This window comes from Carcharodon carcharias, chromosome 20 (assembly GCF_017639515.1).
Source record: "Carcharodon carcharias isolate sCarCar2 chromosome 20, sCarCar2.pri, whole genome shotgun sequence".
Taxonomy (NCBI): Eukaryota; Metazoa; Chordata; class Chondrichthyes; order Lamniformes; family Lamnidae; genus Carcharodon; species Carcharodon carcharias.
Window position 1 is genome coordinate 98010252 of NC_054486.1, and position 10488 is coordinate 98020739.

A 10488-nucleotide genomic window follows, 5' to 3' on the forward strand; every position below is an offset into this window, starting at 1 on the left:
CACTCTGGGCTCTGAATCCAGTGATCCGAGTTCAACTCTTTGTGGAACCTTGCATTTGGTGGAGATGATGGCATAGTGGTACTGTCGCTGGACTACTACTCCAGGGACCAGGCTAATGCTCTGGGAACATGGGTTCAAATCCCACCACAGCAGCTGATGGAATCTGAATTCAGTTAATAAAGCTGGAATAAATATAAAAAAGAGTTAGCCTCAGTAATGGTGACCGTGAAACTATCATTGATTGTTGTAAAAATCCACCTGGTTCACTAATGCCCGTTAGGGAAGGAAATCTGCCATCCTTACCTAGTCTTGCCTTCATGTGATTCCAGGCCCACAGCAATGTGGCTGACTCTGAAATTACCTAACAAGGTTGGTCCAAGGGCAATTAGGGATGGACAACAAATACTGACCTTGCCAGCGATGCCCATGTCCCATGAAAGAATGAAGAAAAAAGAACATTGCTGTGCGGTCTGGAGTGACATGTAGGTCCAGATCAGGTAAGAATGGCAGATTTCCTTCCCTTAAGGACATGAGTGAAGCAGATGGTTTCTATGACAAACAATGACAGTTTCATGATCATCATTGCTGAGACTAGCTTTATAGTCCAGGTTTAATGATTGAATTTAAATGCCATCAGTTGCCATGGTGGATTTTGAACCCATGCCCCCAGAGAATTAGCCTAGGCCTCTGGATTATTAGGCTAATGGTATTCCAACTACGCCACCATCTGCCCCTATTTTGAGGGCCATGCTGACTGGATTTCTTTGTCCCTTCATATTTGTGAAGTGATTTTCTTTCCTTGCGGTTTACTGTGTTTAGTTTACTGTATCCTGCCCATTTTTGCAATAGTGTAATGTGAAGTTCCCTGGCCCTTTCTGCCCTCCATCTCTCTCTCGCTTTCCAGGAGGCCTCTTTCACTGCAGCTGAATCTGATTCATATCTACAAAATCGAAACCTGCCTGCATTTACGTACTACATTGCCATACATGAGAGTCTTACACGCATCAAATCACAGATATGAACTTGAAATGAGGAGAAAAAATCAAAATGCTCCCTTCACCAAAGAGATACAATTATTGGAATTATATCTCAACTGTACCCCTGCTGGCTCCCTGCAGATCGAGAGAGAGGCAGGTATGTTTCAAAAACAGAAAATGCTGGAAAAATTCAGCAGGTCTAACAGCATTTGTGGAGAGAAAAGACAACATTTCGAGTCCACATGACCCTTCTTCAGAGCAGATATTTTTGCCTTGCTATAGTTTTTATCCCACACTGGACTATTGGCAGAGACAGACCTAAAACCCTTTCCTGTTCACTTTATTGATCTTTGCTTCTTTACTGACTGAGTTCTAATGTGGTATTTTACACAATTTAGCTGAGAATTATAAGTAAGTAAATAAATATGAAACAATTATTGGGATTTAAAAGTGCTTTTGGGCAGGCCAGTTTCTAGAACACCTCACGCAGTAAGCATAGCAAGTTGCCATATTAGCCATCTGGGAATGTCTGATCAAAGCAAATGCTGCAACTTGTTGCAATGCAATTTATTAAAATCTGCTTTTCATTTAATTACCCATAGACATGATCACATCACTTCTGCTTACAGCCCTAACAAGCAAATCATTTTGCCAAAATGACAATCCTAGAATTTCCTTGAAATGACTTTACACCGTTGTTGCACCTTTCAAAGAAAGAGCAGCACTTTCAGGTGGCCTCTAGAGGGAGACACTTGCACATTTCCTGGGTGTGCTTGTTTACAGAAGCATTGACAGGTAATGTTGGTGTAAAAGTGGTACAGGAACTGAAACATCAGGAAGCTTCTCTGCAGCCATTAAATACACTGTTCATTCTCTGCCCTTCAGCAGTTCTTCTAGGGGACAAGCAGTTAAAATACCAACATCTTCCACCCCAACAGTCTCCATATTCATTAAATCATCCTTCGCCATTTCCATGACTACCCCTATGCCACCAGTATCGTTCCCTCCTCTCTGGTTTCAGCATTCTGAAGGAACTGATCCCTTTGCAAAACCCTAGTCCACTCCTCCATAACCCCTCCTCACCCACAGCACCTTCCCCTTCAAGCACAGGAGATGCAACACCTGCCCTTTTGTCTTCTCACTTTGCAGTGTCTAAGGCCCCAAGCACTCCTTTCAAGTGAAACAATGATTTAATTGCACTTCTTTCAATTTAGTATACTTTATTTCTCACAGCTCCCTCCTTGGCAAAAAATGAACCATCATAATTCCAAAAAGATGGTTTCACTTTTCAGCCGTTTCTTATTCCTTACTACATTTAGCTATACAAACAAAACTATTACACTATAGTGTACATGAAAATATATATATACACAAGTCTTTTGTAAAAATAGAGTTCATTACAGTCAATTCTTCATTTGCCAATATCCAAGTTCTACTGAATTTTATAATCCTGACAATACATCTGCAATCAAATTTTCTTGTGCAGCCACATGTATAATTTCTAAATTAAATAGTTGCAATAATAAACTCCACTGATATAGTCTTGCGTTTATCCAGAAACTTTAAAGGATTGTGGTCAGTATATATAACTCTCTGAAGAACCGTTTGCAATGCATACCTCAAAATGCTACATAAACCAAGCTTAAAGTCTCTTTCTCTATAGTTGAATATTTCTTCTGGTGCGGATTCAGCTTCAGTGAGAAATATCCTCCCAGTTTTTCAATTCCCAGTTCATCTTTTTGTAGCAACATAGCACCAACCCCCACATCACTGGCATCAATAGGCAACTTAAACTGCTTTGTATAATCAGGTGTTGATAGCTAATTGGTAGTACAGCTTTCAAGCTGTTAAATGCATTCTGATGCTCCATTGGAATTTTTTGCTCTTTTTTAACAACTGTTATGGCACAGCAATGGTAAATGTTGAGCTGCTCAAGTCCCAAGGGGAAACTTGAAACAGCTGCCACAACTGATTGCAAGTTGTACTTTATTTCAAGCTGCGTGCCTTGAATTCAGTAGTAATGAGGGCAAGACTTAGAGGTTTCTTTTACAAAACTAAATTAAAGATGTATTAATAGAAGAAAAGGGATTTGAGCACATACATAGGTCTACAAATTACCACTATAATAATTCCTAAATCCCCTAATTAATGTAGCTCCCAGTTATACCTCCATTAAGGCAACAGTAAAACAAGATAGATTTCAATAGACCAGGCAAAGCACACAATACCCTGGACAGGGATATTCACAATGAGTTTTCTTAGCTTCAGTTCCTGTAGACAGCAACTTGATACCTTGAGGCTGGAAGTTTTTCACACCTGTTTGCTCTTAGAATGCTTTCTGCTTACACACAACCTCAGTTCCTTTATACATGTTTCTCCCTTTTTAACGTAGATTCCATTGTTCCAATGTATCATTGCAACTTTACCATAGTATAAATCTTCTATAGTACTCATATTTTCCATAGTATAAATCTTCCATTGTACTCATATTTTCAGCAATCTTTAGGAAAAATAAACACACTGTTTGGCTTAGCCTCAGTTGGCTAGGCGTAACACCTTACCATCTCTGAAATTCACGACTCTGGTTTATCTGAAAATGCAAATGTTTCTTACACCTCACATTCTAAAACTTCAGCCATATTTATGTATTTAGCATTTCAAAGCTAGCTTCTCTTTTGATAACTCAAGAACTCCAGACCAGCTGTTTGCAATCCAATTAATTACACAATAGCCTTTACTTTTGCACCTCATGGGTCCACTTGACCATGTACAACTGCGTGGCCTAAATATGTAACTTGCACTTTCACAAATTCACTTTTAGCCAAATTTACAACCAAATTACCTTCCTGCAGTCAATCAAACAGTTCCTCTAAATGCTGTAAACATTCCTCCCACATTTGACCGAATACTATTAAGTCATCAATATAATCAGCACAATTGCTCAATCCCTCAGTCACTCTATTTGTTAGTCTCTGAAATGTTGCTGGTGCATTTTCCATACCAAAGGGCATTACTTTGCATTGATGTAGACCATCTGGCATCACAAAAGCTGCTCTCTCTTTTGCCCTTTTCGTTAAGGGTACTTGCCAATATCCTTGCAGCAAGTCAATTTTTGTGAAAAACGTTGACTGTCCCACTTTCTCGATACAATCCTCCAATTGTGGAATAGGATATGAATCTGTTTTTATTACTGCATTCACTTTTTGGTAATCAATACATAGTCTTTGTGCTCCATCCAGTTTCAACACCATTACAATGGGTGAACTCCAATTACTGTGACTGGGCTCTATGATATCATTTTGAAGCATAAATTCAAGTTCTTTCTATGAGCTAATTTTACTGGATGTAATGTATATGGGTGTTACCTTATTGACTCCAAATTCCTCACATCAACATCATGTATAGCTAAATCAGTTTTCTCCAGTTTATTTCCACAAATTGCTTTGTGTCTGCAATAGCTCCTTTAAATCACTCTGAAGTTTTTCTGGAAGGTAATCTAACATTACATCTAAATTTTAAGCACTTCCTCATTGTCCAATTTAATCAGAGGAAGTTTCAGAACCCTTAATTTCTACCCCCATTTTCTTACTTACAACTTTCAGTACCTCTTCCTGTTTATTCTCTCTGTCAACGTATTTTTGAGCATTTTTACATGGCACACTCACTGACTCTTCCTTCTTTATGGATTATTTACTACGTAGTTTACTTAGTCTCTTTATATCTGGTAAGGTCCACTAAACCTTGCCTTCAACGGTTTGCCACACACTAGCAACAATACTAACACTTTTTCTCCAGCCACCAAAGTATAAGCCTTTGCTCTTGTTTGCCTTTGTCTTCATCACTTGTTGAGATATATTTCAATGTTTCTGAGCTAGCTCATACACCTTACTTAATCTGTCTCTGAATTTCATCACATAACCTAGGAGAGTTGTTTCAGAACTTTGATTCACTAATTTCTCCTGAATCAGCTTGAATGGTCCCCTTTCTTCATGACCATAAATTAACTCAAAAGGACTGAAGCCTGTTGAGTCATTAGGGGTGTCCCTAACTGAATCCTGTTGACTTATTAGGGGCATCCCTAATAGCAAACATAAGGAATGGAATCCCTCAATCCCAATCATGTGGATAATCCTGACTATATGCTCTAATCATAGTCTTTAAAGTCTGATGTCACCTTTCTAATGCACCTTGTGATTCAGGGAGATAGGCTGACAATCTAAATTGCTTTACTCCAAGCTATTCATTACTTCTTTAAACAGCTGTGACTTGAAATTTGACTCTGATCTGACTGTATTTCTTTTGGTAATCCATACCTTGTAAAGAATTTGGTTAACTCCTCTATAATCACCTGTGCTGTAATTTTCCTTAAAGGTATTGCTTCTGGAAATCTCGTGGACACATCCATGATTGTCAATAAGTACTGATTCCCACTTTTAGTCTTAGTTAGGAGTCCTACACAATCAATTAGGATCCTGTTAAAAGGTTCCTCAAATGCTAGAATTGGAATTAAAGGTGCAGGTTTAATCATTGCTTGAGGTTTTCCTATTACCTGACATGTGTGACATGTTTCACAGAATTTGACTACATATTTATGTAGTCCAGGCCAAACATAGAAATGATTTTGTATCTTAGCTTGAGTTTTCCTAATTCCCAAATGTCCAGCTACTGGAATTTCATGAGCCACTCTCAAAGTTTCATTCCAGTACCCAGATGATATCACTGCTTGATGCACTACCACACACTTTTCATCTGCCGGAATATAAGGCAGTCTCCATTTCCTCATTAACACATTTTTCATAAAGTAATAACATTCTGGAATGTATTCTGCTTCTGTTTCAGAATAAGCTATCTGATATAATTGCTTCAAGTCTGAATCCTTCTGCTGCAACTTCAGTAACTTCACTGAACTAAACACCTCAAGCTCATCCTCTTTAATTTTCTCCTCCTGAGTAACCTTTTCAAAGATTGATCCAGCCAACTGAATTTCAGCATCCTCCCCCTGTCTTTTAGATTCTTCCTCCTCCTATTTAACTTTGTGCGTTTGTGATCCCTTCACCACACAATTTGGAAACAAAGCTCTTTCTGTAAAACCTCTGTTGATTGTGTCTCAACAGGCTGCTCTACTACAGAAGGCATAGTCAATATCTGTGATCCAACTATGTCATTCCCTAGAATAAATTGAACCCCTACTCTGGGCAATTTCTCTACTACCTCAACAATCACCTCTCCTGTTTTCAAATCACTTCTTAAATTTACCATACACAATGAAATGGGTTTGACTTTGCCATGAATGCCCTTAATTAATATTTTATCCTGCAATAACCTTTCTGGACAACAGATAGTACTATCCCATAACATTAGGGACTGACTAGCCCCAGTATTCCTTAAAATTTTGATATCCTTTCCTGCTTTTCCCTGTACACATGGATACACTATCCCTTCGCATATAGAATCTTTAAACATCTCTTCAACTCATCCTTCAGAACTCCCTTGGTAAGTTGTGAGTACACTCCCACTTCTCTGGCTACCACTGATTCTTCTTGCTCCACCTGGATCAAACCCACTGGTTTATCTTGCCTCTGGGTCTCAGAGCCCAAAGTACTCTTACTTCCAGAACTTTTCTGAATTCCTACCACTGCAATCGCTTTCCCATTTAATCTCCAACAACCTGATCTAATATGTCCATCCTTATTGCAATGGTAACATATCAATTTCCTTCCTTCAATTCTACTTTCCACCTTTCCATTTTTAATAGACTGGTGTCCTTCAGCTTGATCTTTGTTATTAACATTGTTAGCATCACTAGGTTTTCTAAATTTCCAACTTCCCTGGCTCTTTTCCTACACTCATCTGTTTGTGTGAAATATCATATGTATTGGCTAAAATAGCAGCTTCCCTGGGAAAAATTTTCCCCCCTTTGGGGGAGGAAGTGCAGGGGCGGGCGTGGGCCCGCCTCTGATTGGCGCCCCCAACTGGGGGCGCGCCGCCATTTAACATGGGCAGGCCAATTAAGGCCCGCCCAGCGTGACATCTGCCAGGAAGCACTATGCACTCCCTGTGCAGGTGGGAGGGGGATTCCATCAGCCAAGAGTGAGCTCTTTCGTACATGTGCACTGATCTCCCTGAGGCTAAGTGCTGCCTCAGGGAGATCAGCTCCAAATTTAAAAAATGACACTGTCACATGAGTTGGGACATGTCCATCACTTTTAGCAAAACATTTATTAAATATTTAAAAACCCTCATGAAACCTCATCCTGCCCATGGATGAGGTTTCATGCTTTTTCTTAAGCCCGCCAGGGCTCCGGACTGCCCACCAACCTTAAGGTTGGATGGGCAGGTCCATTAATTATGTTTAGTACTTTTTAAATGGCCTCAATAGGCCGTTGACAGGTCGGCGGGCACACAGCTGATTCGGCTGCACCCCCACCGACCTGAAAATGGAAATGAAGCTTGGTGACATCAAGAATTCTGCCTGCCGTCATCTGGAGTCATTTTACATGTCGGCGAGCGGGCCCTGCACCCCCGGTCACCGACCGGGAGATCCTGCCCCTTTTTTGTTTGCTTTCTCTTTTATCTAAATATATCTTAATATTTCCAAATTCTTCCATAATCATAACCTCTCTTACATTTTCAGAAGTCTTGTCTAATTTTAATGACCTGCACCATTTATCCCAGGTAATTTATTTTTCTCTTGCAAATTCTACAAATGTCTGATGCGGTCTTTTCCTTAAAGTTCTAAACTTCAGCTGATAAGCTTCAGGGGCAAGCTCATAAGCATTTAATATAGCCTTCTTTACTATCCCATAATCTGCAGACTGATCCTCTGATAAGCTTGCATACACATTCATTGCTGTACCTGATAAAACACTTTGTAACATGATAGTCCAAGCAGCTCTTGGCAACTTCAATTTCATAGCTATTTTTTCAAATGAGGTAAAATATCTTTCAACTCCATCCTCTGTAAATTTAGGCACCAACTGAAGAGTCTTAGTTAAACAGAATTCCTCAAAGGAATCAAAGTCACCATCTGAATCACTATCTCTCCTTTCTTTCTTCATTCTAAGTTTCACTTTAGGCAATTCACATTGTCTGGCTTCTTTCTCTCTCTGAAGCTCTCTATCTCTTTCCTTCTCTCTTTCTCAATTGCCAATTTCGCTCTCTGAAGTTCAAGTTCAATGTTTCACATTTCTATCTCTTGTAATTTATTCTTTTCCTGTTCCTGCTCCTTTCTTTCCCATTGGAGTTTCTTTATTTCTATTTCTTTTAATCTTTTTCTATTTTGTCATTTCTCTTTCTTTCTCCTTTCTTTCTAACTTGAGTTTTTTTTCATTTCCCTTTCTTTTTCTCTTTCTTCCAATTCAATTCTTTTCAGTTCCATTTTTTGTTCAAGTTCAAGCTTCCTCATTTGCGACTGAAGTCTTACTACCTCCAGCTGTGACACATTAGTTTCAGATATCCCTTCCTCCAACTTTAAATGCTGGGTAAGTACTCTAACCATATCAACCTTATGAAATTTCACTTTTATCTCTACCTGCAATTTCTCTGCTAATCCTTTCAACTGAGTTACAGTCAGATATTTCAAATACTCCGCAGTTACATTTTCCACTTCCAGAAAAGTTGTAGCAATTTCCAAAGCCATTTTGCAGTTCAACCGCTTTAAAACCCCTCAACACAAAAGTCTTGAGTCCAGCATTCTTCTTGTAACTCTTTCGAGTACAAACCCATTTTCCATCTGTTTCAGATGAAGTTACATTGTTTCATAGTTTGCCATTGTGAGATTTGAACTCTTGATCTTGGGGTTACAAACCCAGTACCATAACCACTTGGCTATTTAGGCCAAGCAAAGCCTACTGCACCTGGTATTCCCAGGCAGTCTCCCATCCAAGTACTAACCAGGCCTGAGTCTGCTTAGCTTCCGAGATCAGACGAGATCAGGCTATTTCAGACTAGTATGGCCATAGGCAGCATTCTTCTTGTAGTTGTATCCCTTGGATTCACAAATTCCAACCCAATCAAGGAATTTTAATAATCCTGCAAAGAGCACCCAAACTTGCTATGACCACAGCTGGTGTAAATTGCTGCACCAGCCAAATCCCAGCGGGAAATGTGGCTTATGGGCCATACGTTTTTTTCTATTCTGAAAAAGAGAAGAAGATAAATCGATCTCAGCAGTAGGAGGTCCAGTAACAATTCTGGGATTTTAAAAATTAAAAGTAAAATTTTTATTAACAAGAATAAAAGAAAACTTAAGCAAACAAGATTACAGATACACAATTAAGGTTAGTCTTATAGAACAGTCCCCCCAAAAAGACTCTTCGCTTTGTCAGACCTACAAGTAAACACCTTCCAGGCAATACTCCCTTATAGATATTTAACTATACAAAATCCAGTAATATTACCCAAGGCAAACTGCGCTTCAATAAAGGCATACCACATGACCCATATCTCGCTTCCACTCTGCTGTGGAAAACCAAACTCCAGAACAAAACTGTTTTTTGTAGCCCAAGACCTTTCTGGCTTGACTGGATGGTTGATTCAAACTGTATCTCCTCCCAGCCCAGAACTAAGAGCTCCCAACTCAACAGCTCAAAGAGCTCCAGCTGCTACCTCAACAGCTCAAATAGCTATATCTATCCTAAACTCTCCACAGTAATGCTAAAATACCTTTTCCCCCCCTTTCATCTCAGGTTCCATTGTTATCACAGCTGTTTGAAACTCAAATCCATCCAAATATAAAATCTTTCATTTCTCTATCTTGTCTATGCTTTCAGGTCAATAAAATATAATATCCCCACTACTGTTGACTTATGGAACTCCTGCAAGATGCAAAAATGTTTCTTGGTACCTCTGACCCCCCTTAATAATCAAACAGACTCTCAAACGTATCTAAAAATGCAAATGTTGTATCTAACACGTTTACTGTACCTCAAACTATCACCTCAATTCTTTTCATGTTTTAACCCCCCCTCCCCAGACAACATGTCTTCTATTAATCCCTGCCCAACTTAACTATATCAAACACACACACAGTCTTTTTCACAGAAAAGCACAATATTCCCCAAAAACATTTTAAAAAGACATCCATTTCTTGACACATCAATGTCGAAGATGGAGGGAGTGAATGTTTGTGAATGGGGTGCCAATCAAGCAGGCAGCTTTGTCCTGGATGGTGTTGAGTTTCTTGAATGTTATTGGAGCTGCATTCATCCAGGCAAGTGGAGAGTATTCCATCACACTCCTGACTTGTGTCTTATAAATGGTGGACAGACTTTGGGGAGTCAGGAGGTGAGTTATTCGCTACAGGACTCCTAGCCTCTGGCCTGCTCTTGTAGACTCTTATATGGCTAGCCCAGTTCAGTTTCTGATCAATGGCAACATCCATGATATTGATAGTGGGGGATTCAGTGATGGCAATGCCCTTGAATGTCAAGGTGAGATGTTAGATTCTCTCTAGTTGGAGATGGCCATTACCTGGCACTTCGTGGCGTGAATGTTATTTGCCACTTGTCAG

At 39.5% G+C, this 10488-nt stretch overlaps 1 non-coding gene across 1 annotated transcript; it reads right to left on the bottom strand.

Annotated features, from left to right (window-relative positions):
- Positions 1 to 8821: 8821 nt before the first annotated feature.
- On the bottom strand, positions 8822 to 8940 carry LOC121292866. The gene has a single exon (XR_005946358.1). It is a non-coding gene; the product is annotated as a 5S ribosomal RNA (ribosomal RNA).
- Positions 8941 to 10488: the final 1548 nt, after the last annotated feature.